Below are 17473 nucleotides of genomic sequence, written 5' to 3'. Positions count from 1 at the left end.
CACATTATGAGGGGAAATATTTAGGAAAGTCCAAACAGGTATTACAATACAAGCACAAGACTTTGTGAGGGCAGTTGACCTCAGAAACTCTCCTAATTGGCAAGGTCGTCAGGTTGTGCTGCTGATTTTTTTATTTTTTTTAACCAAACTGACAAAGCATAAAATCATGGACAGTTCCTCTATGTTTGGTTTGATTTAGTTTTGTAATTCACCAAATTCTTATTCAATTCTTATTGTCTTAAAAAACTGCTAAAAGCCTTTTACGCTTGCATTTGGTTAACTCTTTTTTTATACTCTGGTATTTTCTTTTGAAGCACTTTGTGATGTTTATCTTGAAAGGTGGTATAGAGATAAAAAATGTGCTTACCTTTTTTAAAATTATTTTTACATCAAATAACTGAAAGGTTTTATCCCACTATGAAAAAGACAAAACTTGTACCTTGTACAGTAGTCCGTGCGTGTGGGTGTAAATTTCTTTTTCTTTTTTTTAGTATTACAGGCATGACTGAATCATTACTCACTATCCTCTGACTCACCCGACAGGCCACATTAAACAAAACAACTGGAGCTGCACCAAAGTACAAACAAGAAAGGAGGCCAGAGCTGCATTTCCCAGGTAAACGCCCAACACCCGGTACTATTTGTTTAATTCACTGTTATAGCTTTAGCCAAATCACTGCATGCGTTCACACGCAAGAACATAAATGATTTGTAGAGCTGGAAGAATTTCTCACATTTGAGATGGCCGTAAAGCTAATTGAAAAGTTCAGTGATGACTTTCTGCAGGTTTCTCATCCCATTTTCTGCAATTCAAAAAGTGGATATACATGCGGTCAATTTGGCAGGAACTTCAACTAGATTTTTAAACAGCAAATCACTAGAGGGTGCTCTCTAATATCTTATAACCCCTGAAAGGCTTTAGGGAGAAAAGCACACCTTGTTAAAGTCTTTTGCACGTATGTTCTTATATTTTGATGTTGTCAAATGGTTCTCAAATAATGGTGGGCCCATCCCCTACAAACTTGTGTTTCCCAGCCAAACACAGTTACAACCCCCAGTGTTTTATTTTGAAAGTAGCTAAAACTACTAATGCAAAACACCAAACTTGTCATCTCAGATTACAGGGAAATATAATCGAAGTAAAACAGGTTTCAGAAAGCAGAAAGAATTTTCCATTTCACGTTAACACTTTAGATTACATTCACTGTAAGTCTGACAGCTCCTCAATATATTTATGAACAAGCAAAGGAAGGTTGCAAACAGGCATGCAATGGCGTGGAAAAACATTGAACTCTGAGGCTATTTTAGAGTAACTTTGGGTATAATGGGAAACTGTGGAAAAAGTGTAATTTACTTTAATGCACAACTCAAACTGCTTCCTGAGTAAGATATTTTTTAAAAATGTTTCGTTGATGACCTTCAAGATTTAGATGAGAGAAATGCCTTCTTAAGTAAAGCTTGGTCTATAGTTGCTGACTGAGAACACCCTCTTTATTCTGATTTAGAACCAGTTCCCTCTCAATGACAGCATAGGATGCCTCTGGTTGATAAAAAATAAATAATTTAAAATAAAGGGAGGGAAATAAGGGATCATTTGTGTTTTTATTTATTTATACACTCCAACCTTCACACAGCTTGGCTCTTTCTCCCTGTTTCCACTCATTACGCTTACTTCCTGGCATCTTAGTAAAGGCAGAAGCTTTAATTTTCTAACGTAACTCTTTGCAAGAAATCAAATGTATGAACTTTCCTCATTGAGAATATCAGCATTAGTAAAAGACCAAAAAACTAAACGAATAAAGTGAATAAATAAATAATGTAAGGAGGGGACATGTGCTCCGGATATGACTAAGAGCATAGAAGAGTGAGGTGTTCTACACAGTGATCCAGAAGGATACTTGCTGTGAGTCATAGAAATAGATGGTGACAGACAGAAAGACAAAGGCAGATGTGTACAGAAGCTGCAGTGACGACGTAAATCTTGCCTTTCATGGTATAAAATGGCCCATACATGTAGTTGAGATTAAAACGAATGACATCACTTCCTTTGTTTTGGCTGTTGGCACGAATGCGCATTTGGAGATAGATCAGCAGTGCGGGCAGTAATCAGTCGTAGCCCTGCAGGCTACGAAGACAGATAGGGACCTCATCCAGTTCTGTGTGCTGGTCTGCAGGGAAGTGTGCTGCTGATTGCCAGCACTGAGGTGATGAAGTCATTTGTTTTAATCCCATATGCAGCTACATTTTTTTTAGTCCTTAAAATTAGCATCTTTATCCTAATCATTCTTTTTCTCCCCTTCTTTGCTACCTGTTAGCATTTCCTCTCGCCGTCTGGTCCTCTTTAGAGTTTCCGCTGTTGATAATCCATCAGAAACAGTGCAGTTCACAACTTGCAGAAAATTTGATGTCAGATGAATTCTAATTAGATTTTGCTTTCCTCCCAACTTGCAGATTTTATCTGTGACAATCTGTGCTCAAGCTCCAAAAGAAGATTATTGTGTGTGTATATTTACAAAATGGATAAAGCAATAAAAACTGAAAATGAGGAAAAGCGAAAAAAGTCAGATGAAGGTGATAGTTGGAACAATCGTATCAGGTGTTAGACGAACTGTGCTTGGCACATCTGTTATAATATAATTCCCAGAGTTGGTCCATCAGTGAAAGAATATGAATGAATCAGTTTGAGTCTGGTTTCCACCACAAGCCTGAGAGCTGCTATACCCACCGTTTTTATGTTGAAATGGCTCTAATTGATTTGCATTTTTATTTATTTATTTTTTTGTTCTCTCTCACAGTGTTGTTTCAGCCAATGCACGTAGCTGTTTTCAAGAAAAATCCCCTGATAAGCCCTCTGTGCACTAATCAGAACACACAAAACTAGCAAGATCAAAAGTCAAATATCTAACGATGATATGGGGAATTTTAGACTTAAATATATCCGGTGATCAGAAACTTAAAGTATATTTGTGATCTACATGTTTACCACCAAGTTTGCTTTATGAACCTGGTGGCATATAATCTGTTGGTGCTCCTAATGATCACAAAATTCAACGAGATCCTGAACACAATTTATTCCCCTTTATGCAGCTAATCGTCTTTTACCTGAGAGCCACCAGCTGAAACAGATAGGTGATAAAAAACATCAGCAAACAGCAGATCGCCCATGCTAATGTCAGCAAATGAACTGTGTTCTGTAACAACACTGTGACATTGTGAACTCTTGCTGGAGTCTAGTAGCGTAAAGGGACCAATTATAGCACAACTCCCTGCACCTCACTCGGCTTGGATAGTGGAGCGCATTAACAGCAGTACTGTGATCATTATACCAAACCACAGAGGTATTGAGAGTTATGAACCTCTCCACATAGGTCTTGATTCACAGATTGATCTTTTTTTTTTCTCAGTCTCTGGGAAGCTCAGCTGTGCACAAGGACCTCACAGTTAAGTCATTCCTCTTTCATGCTGAAGAGTTCCAGGTGATGTGATGGTTTGGTGAAGACAGTTGTAATTATATATTTAATCCCACCCACACCCCATCAGAGGGACAGAGATTCTGGTAAGACAGTAAGGAGACAGATGAGACTGCAAATGAGTCTGAAAAATAGGCTGATGGATCAGTGGGGGACGGCGGTTTGTTATGTGGAGGAGACTTGCTTAAAGGTGGCAAATAAGCTTCACAGTTCTTAACTTGCAAGCTCGCTTTAATAATGAAACACATTGTTTGGGAGATGTATTCATATCCTTGCAGCAAAGCATTCGTGCAGTGTAACAAGTAAACAGATGGTAGCTTTATGTGTTTTGGCTCTCTTGCATCAAGAATTGTGCTTTTAAATAAAGACAGGAGGGAGACAAGAAAATAAGAAATGCATCAACAGACTATTTGGATCTTCTGAGAGTTTTGATCAAGAAAATACAGCTTTGTAAATATAAACTATACCTCTGTGCGGCAGTCATGAGCCGCCCCTCATTTCTTTATATGTTGCTTCCAAGGAACCAGACTTTGTTGTCATTTTAAAAAGTGGTCTAGAGCAATAGTTCTCCAAGCTTTCTGGGGGTCTTTCTTTTTATTTGGACACTGGCTGCTTTTTCTATCAATCACTCAAGCATAAAAACTGCCTAACTCAAGAGGTGGAGCAATGTTGTGTCTACACATAACACACAACTTAATAAAGAACCAATTTAAATTTTTGTATTTAGGCACTTTGTTGCGAGCAGTCTGTTGCGAAAAAAAAGAGAGTTCCCATTTCTATTGTTGAAATTGACAAAAAATGAAAATAACACAATTTGAGAGGCATCTCAAATTAAAACCGTATGTTTGTGTCAACAAGATTCTTCCTGAAAGATATACGAGCTGATAACTTGTATATTTTGGTATAGTGTGCAGTGTGTCCTCAAACAGTTATGAACAAGAAATGTGCCATCAGATGTTGATCCTCCATGCAACACCATGTAGATAGCTTAATATTTCATCATGACAATGATCTCAAACACACAGTGGAACACTGCTGGTCACTGATTGTGTGCACATAATAAATTACATAGCACATGCACACTCTTCTGTCACCATATTTGAAGAGTTTGGAAACACTTTCTCTTTCTAGTCTTGGGCCAACATTGTAAATCAAATGCACCCTATGATGAAATTATTTTATATTAATCTGTCAGCATTACAATAAAATGCAAAAAACATGAATGTCCTCGCATGAGAAAATAATAAAATAAAATAAATCACTGATGATGAGACCCGAGAGACCAAACTTCCAGTCTTTCTTATCCAGATCTGAAGGTGAGGCAACATGCATGTGTCACAACTTTTAAGATTCGGCTACTTGCAAACATTATACATTATACATTATTCTAAAATTTAAATTAAAGAGAGATTGTTTTAAAACAGAGGGGAAGAACCGAGATGCATTACAGAACACAGATGTAGGGACAGGACTTCCTGGTAGTGATCTACAAGTAGCAGCAGAGCTGGAAGCATTGCAGGCAAGCTCAAAGAGATGAGCTTGAAGAGAAGATCAGCAAGATTAAATTAAGGTAGATCTATTTTTTTATTTGTAATTGTTTCAATGTGACACATGTAGTGCTTGGGTTTGTGCTGCCTTCTCTGCTACTAATACTAGGTCATAGAAACTGTGGGCCCCGAAATATGCAGTTGCTTGTAGATGCTTTCACCCTCTTTAAAAAAAAAAAAGACTTATTCTTTGGTAATAACTGCTTCAGATCACAAAATAAGTGCGTTTTGTGCAAACACGGCATTTGGGAATTGATACCGTGACTCTGGTTCAGTCACTCCCTCTGTGGTCCCATGCCAGTAAGCTATGAATTATGAGTATCTGTTTCTCTTTTATGGCTCTCCATATATGCTTAAGCATGATGTCGTGGCGTCTGTCTGCTTGCTTATTTATGTTGTCAACTGTGCAGTATGTGCGCTGCTATTAATGGTGATTTTTTTTTCTTTTTACTTTTGACTACTGCAATAATGTGTTTTCATGCTGCTGATTGATGCTGGTGAAATATAATTTCTCACGTTGGGTATTTTGCCTGTGATAGTTTCGCAGTACATATTTCTCTTTGTGGTGGCGACCAGGCCTGCTGTCGAGGGTAAAGCATGACGGGCTCAGTTTTTAGCAATGCTGGCTCATAGCAAGAGGGTGCTGGATTCAAACTCAGGCAGGGCGTCTTGATTGACTATGGGGATGTTCCTAATAGTAAACTCCCTGAAGTCAATAACAATGACTCCATCAGATAATCCACTTTCAGCTTGTAGGTATTTTCACCGTCATTAGAAATGAGGACAATGATTGAACTTAGCTGTGGAGCTCAAGGTGCAGATGGGGAAACTGTCATAGGTAAACAGTATGCGGAGCTTTGAGCTCAACACACAGCGCTGTGGGATAGCTGTGTTTGGATGAGAGTGCAGGAGGTGTGCTTTCGAACTCTGTGTTGCGGTTGACTCGTCACCAAGTCCATGTTCTGTGAACATAATGGTTCAACTTTCTGACCACTTTGTAAACAATGACTATATTTGTTAAAATCCCAAGTTTTAAACTCCTCCTCACTTAACTACACCGGCATACATCTTATCATGTTCCCTGTCAATCTGTTGGACACACCAAGGAGTCTAAATAACACCACCCTTTTGGCCTGGTAGGCCTTTAACCTCCTTACAACCAGACTGAGAACAAAACACTCTGCTTAACCTTATAACTGATTAAGAGATTTCCTCACTTTAATGTATGGCTGTGTTACACAAAATCTCTGTATTGTTAATTTTAAAGAAATGGAAATGCTAAGATGGTGGATGTATTAGTGAGGTAAGCTGATTTTATCCTAATGTACTGAAACTTTCAGTAGCATGACGGCACTGTGGTTTGCTTTGTTCCTTAATTGTAATTTCTTTCTTCTTATTTGAATGCGTAGAAAAAAATCATCCATCCAACCATCTATTAATTCACCCATCCAACCTCCAACTGTTAAATCTACCAATTCATCGTCACAATAAAGCTTTTGGTAAAAAATCTACAAATATACGAAGAGTAACATCCTCCAAGGTTTCTCTAAGAATATCTAAGTGGGTTGTAGATATTAAGGTTAGATACAGGGTGAGGTTTGCATCATGACTGTATGCAGTGTAAATCTTCATGTGGGTCGGAATAATTGTGTCACGGGTGACTTTTTGGCTTTAAAAAAGGTTTTTCTATTTTGTGAACTTAGTCTCATCCTTCAGTCTCAGGAAAGATGGTAGCGTGAACCGCTGTGACTCAGCTTGAGCAGTTTGGAGACAAAGTTAAAGACACAAGACTGAGATGGTTTGGGCATGTACAAAAGAGGGCGAGTGGATATACTGGCGAAAGGATTTTGAAGATGGGGATGCCAGGTAGGAGGAAAAGAGGAAGACCACAGAGGAGGTTCAGAGATGTAGTGAAAGACATGCTGAAGGCGACCTCTAAAGAGAACAGCTGATAAAAGAAGCTTTAAGTATTGTAATATAATACTAATAATACCAATAATATAATATTGTTATCAAAACACAATAAAACAAAAGTTTCTCCAATCTGCAGAACTCCAACAAGATTGACGGTAATTTGAATGAGTCTGTGTTCCAGCAACTCAAAGAGACGTTTTCTTTTGATTCATCTTTTGACCACTTTGCTCAAAACGTAGATCAATGGAGTGAAAGCTTCTGTGTAGAGAGTACAAATGGTTACAGTAGTTACCAGCTTTCCTACTTCTATCCTGATGGATTTCCTGGTTGAAATTCTACTTTTTGCATGTTTCCTTTTTCCTTTTTATTATATCATTATATAATAAATAAGTACATTTACTAAATTAAAAATGAAATAAGCATAAGTACATAAAATGGCTGGCTAATGTTGTACAGATCCTCTGTTGTGTTGCCAAAGCAGCTCTGACCGATGAGCATAGGGACTTGACTTTTGGGAGTGTCTTGCTGGATCAGGATTTTCCAGGAGCATCAGCACCAGATGATGAAAGTTGGGGAATTTGGAATTAATGTAGCCGATCTGTTCTTGCACTGCAGTGGAGAGAGCCATTGCCATAGGAGTCTGCAAGATTGCGTCTTTCTATGTCAGAGTAGCATTTAGATGATGCCAGGATCCTAGATCTCCCTGCAAGACGCTGCATTGTAATGAAATACTCAGTGTTCTTCATGACACCAGTCAGTGGTTTTAATCATATGGCTGATCCGTAATTCTACCACCAAGTAATTGTATGTTCAGTTTCCAGCTTCACACAAGACTTTCACATCTATACTGTGGAAGTTGGACAGAGTGGTATGTTAAAGTTGATTTTGTCTCACAGCCTGTATCATAACCAGCTTCAGATGTGTGCTGAGATGGAACAATTTCAACATTCACACTGACAACCTTTATCTGTTGGAGTAAACATCTTTTCTTCCCCTGTCAGTATAAACCATTTTCGTTCCACGCCGCCACCGCAGTAATGTCAGTAGAGCTTAAATCTGCTTGTATAGCAGTTACGTGCACACACTGTTTTGACGATAGAAGCTAAACATGAACTTTAATTCAAAGATGCAGACTCTAACAAGTAAACATCCACAGGTCAAAGCAGATTTCAGCTAACAGAGCGAGAAAGCGAAACTTCACATACACAAACACAGGTCAGAGATTCTGTCTCTGTAAAGTCTACATTTCACACTGGAGCCAGTTAAGGAACCTTAAATTTCCTCAGCCAACATTTTATTTTCCTCATTTCTCTTCTTGTCTGACTCACAAGATAAAGTATTTAAAAAATGTGCAAAACACACAGAACTGCTTTTTTCTTAAATCTGATTAATTTCAAAGGATCTATTTTAAGTTTCTCCATTCTCACACAATAAACTGAAGGCCTCCGTCTTGTGACAGATGATTTAGTTAACGATTTCGATCTAAATGGAAAGACTGCTTCAGGATAGCCCGTGTCTCCCAAACTTTCTCCGGATTCCAATTTGTTAAATCTACAAACAGCATGTTATATGTTTCCTTTCTATTTGTGGCCTCACATGTGAAATAGCTTTTGAAAGGCAGGATTAAAGTGTCCAGCCTGATGGTGTATGAGACGATTTTAATTACTGAAATGTGAGCCCTCGTTCTGGGTTTGGGGTTTGGGGCTGTCACAAACAAGCGTGACACACACTTTCAGATGATTCATGATTCATATTGAACGCAGACGGTACAGAACATAAACGCACATTTACACACGCACACAGCTGTTGCTGTGGTTTCTCCCAGATAGGGAAGATGATCCATTGTCACGCAATCTTCAGTATAACGTTACAGCTGTGTTTTCTTTAACATAGAAGAAATACAGGAGGGCACACTGATGGTGCATTAGTTTTGTGACGCTGCAAAAATTAGGCCTGATGTGTACATGACTAGTGTGAATGTTCTTCTTTTAGCGGTTTGAGCCTATGGGAGTGTGTACACCTGTGTAAAATTAAACATTATGTAAGAGTTTGTGTGGATAAGGTTGTGTATAAAAGTGCCTGTGTTAATGTGGGCTCTTGTGTGCAGATACAACAGGCCAGATGTCAAACAGAAACAGGTACCTGACTCATGGCTGCAGAATCCAGACAGTGGAAAAGAATGACGATGAGAAGCTAAAAATCCCTCATATCACCTCCTCTGTGTAACTTTGTACTTAAGGTACAACACCAGAAACGTCAGCACTTCAAAATATCCTTTTAGGCCCCAGCATAATGGTAAAATATCTTGTTCTAAGAAAAACAACAAAGTACAGGATTTAAGGGAAGGGAAGCTATCTCTAGCCGAGTTTTGCTCACCATCGCTGCACACACGGTGATTGATTTATAAATAATAAATCAAACAACCAGTGCTTTGGGTTTTTTTTCAAAGCTACTTCGCTGTTCTGCTTTATTTCATGTTATTTCTCTAACTATTTGTTTAGAGAAAGAAAATACATGTTTACAGCAAGAAATTAAAGAACGTAGACATGATAGCAAAATATATGATATATTATATATTTCTTGTTTTTGCAAGTGCACGAACAAACTTTGGAAAACGCAGTCTGACAGTGAACTCGGGATTCACATTACTGTCATCAGTAATCTGGAGAAACTGTTGGAGAAGCGGCACTTTGTCACTGAGAGGCAGCAGCAGTCAAACAGTAGCACCTTTCTGGTGTTTACCACTTTTCAGAGTGCCAAGTTCACAGTAAAGCAATTGTTACACCAGAAAAAACTAATTTTAAGATAAGTTGCTGTAAATTCTGCATTAACTCACTCACCTGGATGCCAGTAATCTACAATAAGAGTAACTTTACTTTGAAAACCTCTTTTGGAGAAAAAAATTCTGCTGTAATTGAATTTACTTGTAAGTGCAATGACATAAATTTAGTGACATAAGATAAATTGTTGTAACTGGAATTCCCAGTATTTTCATGTAATTTGTATTTACAGTAAAGTTGCTGTATTTTTGATTTACAGTAGTTTGGTAAAGTTGAGCAACTTTTTGTAGAATCGCACGGGACTATTATGCTTGACATTTTTGTTTGTTTGTAGCGATGAGATGATGTAACATCCACTGATGCAAGCCGCCACTTTGATGTTGTTTTAACCAGTCATGCACTTCTCCCTTTTAGTAGCCTGATGCATTATGCTGCTGTCACTGCAGATAGGTTGAAAATACGACTGCATGATTGTGTTGGTTTTTTTACCACCATTTTATTGATACAGAACATACAGAGAAATAATGATATACAGAGGCTCAGAGGTTCACAGATTATACAGAGGGAAATGTTGCAACAATATAAAAATTTGACTTTCTCAAAAAAAACCCTAAAAGAAAAAACCTCTTTGCCTCCCATTTTGACCTCTTCTACAGCAGCGTTGAAGTGGAGGTTTCGTCTGAGTGACGACCTTCTTCAGGAGAATGCTGCAGCAGGTACTCGTGTCCAAACTGCTGGTATTAATGGTACACAGTGATAAGGCAGGTATATTGGGTCCCTTAATCTGAAAGTAATCCTTCATTTCTGGTTTCACAACTGGTCAGCAAGTAATTGTCAAACGTTTGCATGAAGGATTTACTTTGAAGGCGAATGTTCTCTGTTTCCTTTTCACAAGTAGTTGGCGAGCGCAGGCAAGCTGGCGTCTTCCATACAAACTACAGGTAACCATGGCAATCTGCTAGCAACCAGAGCCATCATGAGGAGGTTTTTCGGTGCAACACTGTATACCTCTTTGTGACCAGTTTCACCTAGCACTACCAGCAACCTCCTGTAATCACTTATAAACTAGTTAGGAAATTTCCCTGAAACCAGCAAAATGTGCTTATATCAAAAGTAACAACAGTATTACTTATTCTGCCAGACGCTCTGCCACAGCCTGACCTGGGTTTAATCTTTATTATCGCATTAGCTGTATTTAACAGGTTTAATAAAATAAGTAGAAAGTACTCTTTTACTTTTTTTGTGAGAAGGTTGTAATTTTTAAGGACTTCTTTGCTAATGTAGCCAACTTGCAACTGTCTGTTTCACAGATTTATGAGCGAAAAGGAGCTAATTGAAGGCAAGTCAAATAGTTGTTGAAATACACGGCTTGGCTTAAATCGCATCCAAAGGAATTTTCCTGGGACCTTAAGAAGTGTTGAATACAGCTGGAAAAACTCTGCTCCTGTGATGTTTTAGTAATACCAAACCAACAGAAGCAGATTTCCTCCATCACGAGCTTTACACTGCGAGAGTTAAATTAAGAGAGGATGTGTGGGTCTGTGCTTCCTCTGCTCTCATTAACAGATGATTGCACTCTGGCTTTTTCTTGGAGATTGGCCTTGATGAGCATTTGTGGGAAAAGTCTAATGGACCTTTAGAGGAGGAAAGAAAAAAAATCCCACAACTACTGTTGGAGGCAAGCCAGCTATAATGCTACATATGTAGTACAGTATATAGGAAACGCTAATTGAACATGTAGATTGCTGCCGTGTGCTGTTGTAATTAGACAGATGGTTCAGACTGCAGCTCGATGATTCGATGTTTCTAGAGGGCCTAACTCCGGTTCCTGCTGAACTGAGCCAGTGCTTGTTAATATCTAACTGTTATCAGCTCAGTAGGCACAGGAGATTGAGCCCAGGCACCCGCACCACCCTGCTTTCACCACAAGGGGAAGCAAACAACAGGTATACAGGTAAGGTAACATAAAAACAGACAGATAAAAAAAAAAAAAAGAGGCTTTAAAAAGTCGATTTAAAGCAAAACCTCCTGAAAATTACAGAAGAGTATTTCCTCGTGTGTATGTCTTATGTTATATCTTGTCACGTATTATTTGAAACTTGTGCCCCTACATCACTAAAAAGGACATTTAAAGGGCTCAGTAGAAGCCACATTTAGTTCTACAAACAGTATTAAAATTCATTGAACGCTTAGGATTTTAATAAGAAACAAATTTCCATGTAAGCTTTAGATAGCAAGGAAAAGACATAGAGTTAGGGACTATTTTTTATTGCTCAGTGAAATGTTTTTTGATTTTTGGTTCACAATCTCAGTCCTGAGTAAATTGAACTACTGAACTACAGACCGTGCCAAAAGTGATGTCACAACTGCTGCCGTGCACCACATTTTTAGCTCTGCACCTCTTGATTTCTGTACACTGAGGGCTGTGGGAGCAATGCAATTTCAAATTCCTGTGTCTGATCTGTACATATGGTACATTTAACTGAATTTGACTTGACTTTGATTTGGTTAGTCTTTACCACCATTTCAGTTATATATATTAATACAGCCTAAGATCAGAAAGTGCCAAATTATCCGGGGGGGGGCAGTGGTGTGTCTGCAAGAGGGCATAGGGTGCCATGACTGCCCCCCACCAATGCCACAGAAGTAGAGTACTAATCTTACAAAGCCCAACATCATTGGATGAAAGGATGAATAGGACCAGTACAAGTGTACTGAGTACATTTAGTCTAGTACAGGTTTAACATGCGTGCACTTAATTGAAGTATTTCAATGTTATTCTGTTTTTGTTTTTTTCCACTATATTTGGTACCCTTTATTTTAAAGCTTTATTATTTTGCAGATAAATTGCATTCTCATAGATTATGTTACCAAGGTATATAAGTATTTAAAAGCTTATTATTTAAGTATTTAACAGCTTGAACATTAAAGATACATATAAACTTAAACGGGTGAATAATACATTATGGCTTTTCCCATTATAAATTCAATTTTCACTACCAATTTTATTTGGACTTGTCCGAGACCAGCACTGATGTTAAGCTTCTAAATCTATTGTTGAAAAGTACACTGTACATTAAAAGACATTAACATATTAAAATACATAAAAACGGAGTCGGATTGAAGACATATTTTATTATTCTTAACGACATTAACAACATTTTTCGAATTCCCGTAGCTCTTATTTTAAACCGTGTGGCGATTGGGTGAGCAAGAACGATAGAGATAGCTGCTGTAAACACAGGATAACCCCTATGAGAGTGCCGTGATGCTTCTACAGTGTTCGGCGCTGAGAAACATTTAAAAACCATCTCAAATCTCCAGATTTAAACAAAGAACAGTGTTAGTAGCACTGTGTAATCAACATACAAGTTCACAGAAGTGTTTACTTGAAACATGAATACACACATGCACGGACACACAGAGATACACACAAAATCAGTACCTTGCTTTCATGACCACCCAGACAGTAAATGAGCCCAGGGTTCACAATTACGCCGCTGCTTGTTTTCCCGATGGGACATTTCCTGTACTTCCTTCCTGTATGAGTAAGACTTACCCGTCCCTCCCTCCTGCCTACGTCTAACCCATCTTTCTTTTTTCATAAGCCTTATCTTTGTCCTCTCAGAGAGCGCACAAAAGACTGCTGCATAACATCCATAACAGATGGTATAATGTAGACAGCACGAGAAGAAGGGAAGTGCACTGCAGAAACCCTTTGAGTCGCTCCATCTGACAAACTGTAAAAGAGAAGCTTGTTATTTTCATGTTAATGGTTTGGTAGGAAATCACTGTGCTCTCTGCTACAGCAGGTCAGTTACACAACCAATACAGGATGTGCCTCATGCACCCTCAAGCACTCTCAGCAGTGAGAGCAGGACGTTAAACGCCCAAAATCAATTATATATTGAATTATACATCATATAATGCTAGCAGAACATAATCTTTAAAAAAAAAAAAAACAACCAATCAAACAAACCCTTGATTACTTGTTGATATCTTACATCTGTTACGGCAGAGGGAGCAAAGAGCCGGAAAGGTTTGAGAGGAGCGGAACTTAGCCACTGTGAACACAGGACTTCACTGAACTGTTCACGGAGCGAGCTAAGTCCTTCACCTCCACCAAACTAATGCTGAAGCCGTCTGGAGGACACTGCATCTACATTTTGTAATGCAGGGCCCGAGCAAGAATACACATGGATCACTTTTTAAGGGAAACGTTTAACATTTCTGGAGCTCTGAATATGACTTTAAGATCTAGATAGTGAATGCTAAGCTCTCGCAAGCAGCTGTTTAGCTTAGCAGCTAGCCTTGCTTTGTCCAAAGACAAATTCTCATAACTTTGTAACTGACACATACAAATGAACACATGAAAAACAGCAAAGTATAAAAAACTTATTGTTCAATAATTAATTAAATTAGTTAGGGGCCAAATGTTAGCCTGGGCCATATATACCATTGACCACAAAACGTTTTTTTCTCTTGCACTTTAATAAGCTTTATAGGGGCTCTTATGTTGGTTTTTACCTCTAAAATGAACCAGACTAACCATGCTTTCACCTTAGCTAACTGTGCTAACCCTAACCACAACCTACACTTTGGGAGAATAGGTAGCAAACTGTTCTTTTCGATGACAAACTGAAAAAAAGGCCGAATCACAAATATCCACTGAGATTATCTCAAATTTAGCACTAAATTTGGTTTAGAACATTTTTTGTATGGATTACTTTACACAGTTTAACAGCATCTTAGCAAATGGGACCTTTAAAACATAAGATTGATTCATTTTTTTCGAACCGAGAGGATGCGTCAAAGTATTTAGAGCAGCGGGCTGTGCTAACGTTGATGTTGCCAAGCAGCCGTCAGGCGTTGGAGACGTGGGTTTCAGCTGTAGCTGGTTGGAAATCCCTGGCAATGTGATTTACATTACATCACAACCAAATCACTCTGCCAGGAATCCCTCCAGCAAAACCAACCATTCAGTATCCTGTTTGTGAAGACAGAAGCTGAGGAGGGAGACGGTACAATTAAAAAAAAAAAGAAAAAAAAAAAGATGTAAGTCATGGTGGAGAAGAGAAGGTTGCAGGTGAGGCCAGAGAGAAAAAGGAAAAAAGGGCACAGACTGCAGGTGTCTATCTGAGTACACATCAGCACGGCAGAGTAGATTTACCCCTTCATCACTATGTCATTATGGGACACACTTTTAAGTGGTAACACATGCACACCCACATGTTATGCTTGTGTTGCGTGGTGTGTGGGGGGGTCAATAGAGTTTTCTTTCACTGACGCACCTGGACAAACAGATCTGCATTTTAAATCTATAGGCTCCGGGTTATTGTAGGAACTCGCACAGGTGGGTCACGGAGTGTGTGCGAGTGTGTTTGGAGCTGAGCAGGACTGTGCTGATTATATTGCTACGCTCTCACATACAGCAATCACCCAAGCCTACAGAATAGCCACAGTATGCTTCTGGCATACATTGCATGTTACAAATGATAAACACTGGATTTCTGTTAGGTTTGGAGTATGCAGGATGAGAACAGCAAGCCCTCGAGAGTGAAGAAAAGGACTTGGCTTTGATTAGGGCTAGCTACACGACTATGAAAAGACTGGAAACAAACAGCAGGAACACAACACACTATGAAAGTGACAGGCATACAGCTCGTATACAGGCATACGAACACAGAGTAATAATTTTTCCATAAAACATAGTCAATTCCAAAATAAAACAGTATCTGCTCATTTGCCACACCAGACGAGATGTTTCACCCATGAAAGTATTTTATTTTGAAACGTGTCATTTCCATTTCTATGACAATGGCCCGTTTTAGTTATTGTAGCCTTTGTGAATCGTTAAAGCTTGTCTCTCTGTGATTGAAACATCCCAGATAAGGTGTCTGTCAACATGCTGACGTTTTAAACCATCATTATTCTCCTTTAATGACATTATTACTTTACCATAAATACTTTTTACATGAGCACTCAGTAGTCATTCTACATTGCTATATACTTTGTATCTTTATTATCTCATTACTCAGTATTTTGGCGACAGACCACACCCATAAGAAAAATCCATAATATGTGTTGTGCAACTTTGCCTTTAGGTTCTCTCTTACAATGCGATCGTTTGCTTTTGACTGACAAGATTGTCTCTATTGTCAAGATTGATCTGTCTCTACAAATGTCCTGCAACATATGCAATTAGGCAACTTTTCTCTGAAACATGAAAAACTTTCCTGGTGGCCTGTATTCTTGATTAAGTATTAAAATTAAAATAAGAGCCTTTTCTCCAGGTACCGGAGAACATGAGAAGGCAGAAAATGTGACCTGACTACTGGGAAAACTGCTTCCTGATTTTGCATCCAAGAAACAGGAGTAAATGGGGCGCATGTGGCTGGCTTTTCCAAATATTTATCTCAACACAGTGTTTGATAGAAGAGGAAATATGAATAACCAACCCAGAGTAAACAACAGCCTTCCTGTCTGTTTGACACTGATATTCTCAGTTAAATGTTTCTGCGCCTGCTAGCCATAACTTCTGGAACTGTTAATACAAACGTGTTAAAAAAATGAGTTTTCTTTTAAAATGTGTAGAGCCCGGATGTGTGTGAACGCAGCTATAACACACCAGAATGAGCACATTGACCTACAAGTTCGAAAAATCTTTTAAGTGCTAAAGCTGATGCAATCAATATTTCTATATTTTCAGTGGATTAAAATACAATAGTTGCTCAATGTGGCAATGTTTTACAACAATTTGTATCAACTAATTGTGTGCAATTGCCATCAATTTTCAGCCAAAAGTTAAATGAATACATGAAAAATACCAAAAAAGGGGTCTAAAAACTCCTGTATAGCAATTTAATCACTAGCAGTTACTATTTTCCATGCAACACACAGGCTCCATGGTGTCAAAGTCAAAACCCCTGTTTCAGTTCTAGGAGGAGACACAAACTCGACCTCGGGGGGGTCACAAGCCTGGATAAATGAGAGCGTTGTATCAGGAAGGCATCTGTGCCAAATCAAAACATGTGGATGCATCTGTTGTGGTGACCCCTTGGGAAATAAGAGGACAGCATTTAGCTGCCTCAGCAGTTGATGGCGACCAAAACAGAGCTAACAGGGGCTGCTTGGCAAATAATTGCTAAGGCTGCATGGACGACCAAAGGTGACCAGAGATCATAAAGCGGGAATCAAGTGACTTCAAGTGACTACACGAAGCTGGTGGACATTGAAGACGTGAACCTGAGATTACAGTGAATAAGGTGACCTGGTAGTAAATACGTTAGAGGGTTTCCTAGGCAACCGGCACATGAAATGTCCACAAGCGACCAGCTTTTCACTGAGGTGATAATACGTCACTGCTGTCCTAAAGCTTTTTTTCTAGTTGTTTAATTGCTTTATGTTTGTGCTAATAGTTGTCTTATTTTGGGTCTCTACTCTGTCTCAAACGTTTGCGTCTCCTGTTGTGTTTGTCTGGATTCACAGCTCGCTGACAGTAACAGCCCAGAGCTAGTCTGTTCCTGGGCTCAGCTTTGACAGTCAGTCGCGGTAACTCGATAGCTTGGTGCTGTCTGCCTTTCTCCATCCACATTTCCATCTCCCTCACACGCTCTCCAGCTGTCAGACACCAGCCTATAGATGTATATATCCAGACAGTGAGGTGCCCTCATGCAGAGCCGCTGAATTAATGATGGCAGGAGTGACAAACCCACACATAGGGGCTGTTAGACGAGACCCTATGTGAGGGTTTTATCAGATT

At 39.0% G+C, this 17473-nt stretch overlaps 1 long non-coding RNA gene across 2 annotated transcripts in view; it reads left to right on the top strand.

Moving 5' to 3' along the window:
• LOC309693787 overlaps positions 1-17473 on the top strand; it is a 96279-nt gene that overhangs the window by 508 nt on the left and 78298 nt on the right. For both annotated transcript variants that reach the window (XR_014272703.1, XR_014272704.1), the window contains one exon: positions 544-616. This is a non-coding gene — a long non-coding RNA (uncharacterized lncRNA). The remainder of the gene's footprint in view (positions 1-543; positions 617-17473) is intronic.

The sequence above is a fragment of the Aulonocara stuartgranti genome, assembly GCF_965226115.1.
Source record: "Aulonocara stuartgranti genome assembly, chromosome: 18".
Lineage (NCBI taxonomy): Eukaryota > Metazoa > Chordata > Actinopteri > Cichliformes > Cichlidae > Aulonocara > Aulonocara stuartgranti.
This window is presented reverse-complemented; position numbering and strand designations above follow the sequence as displayed.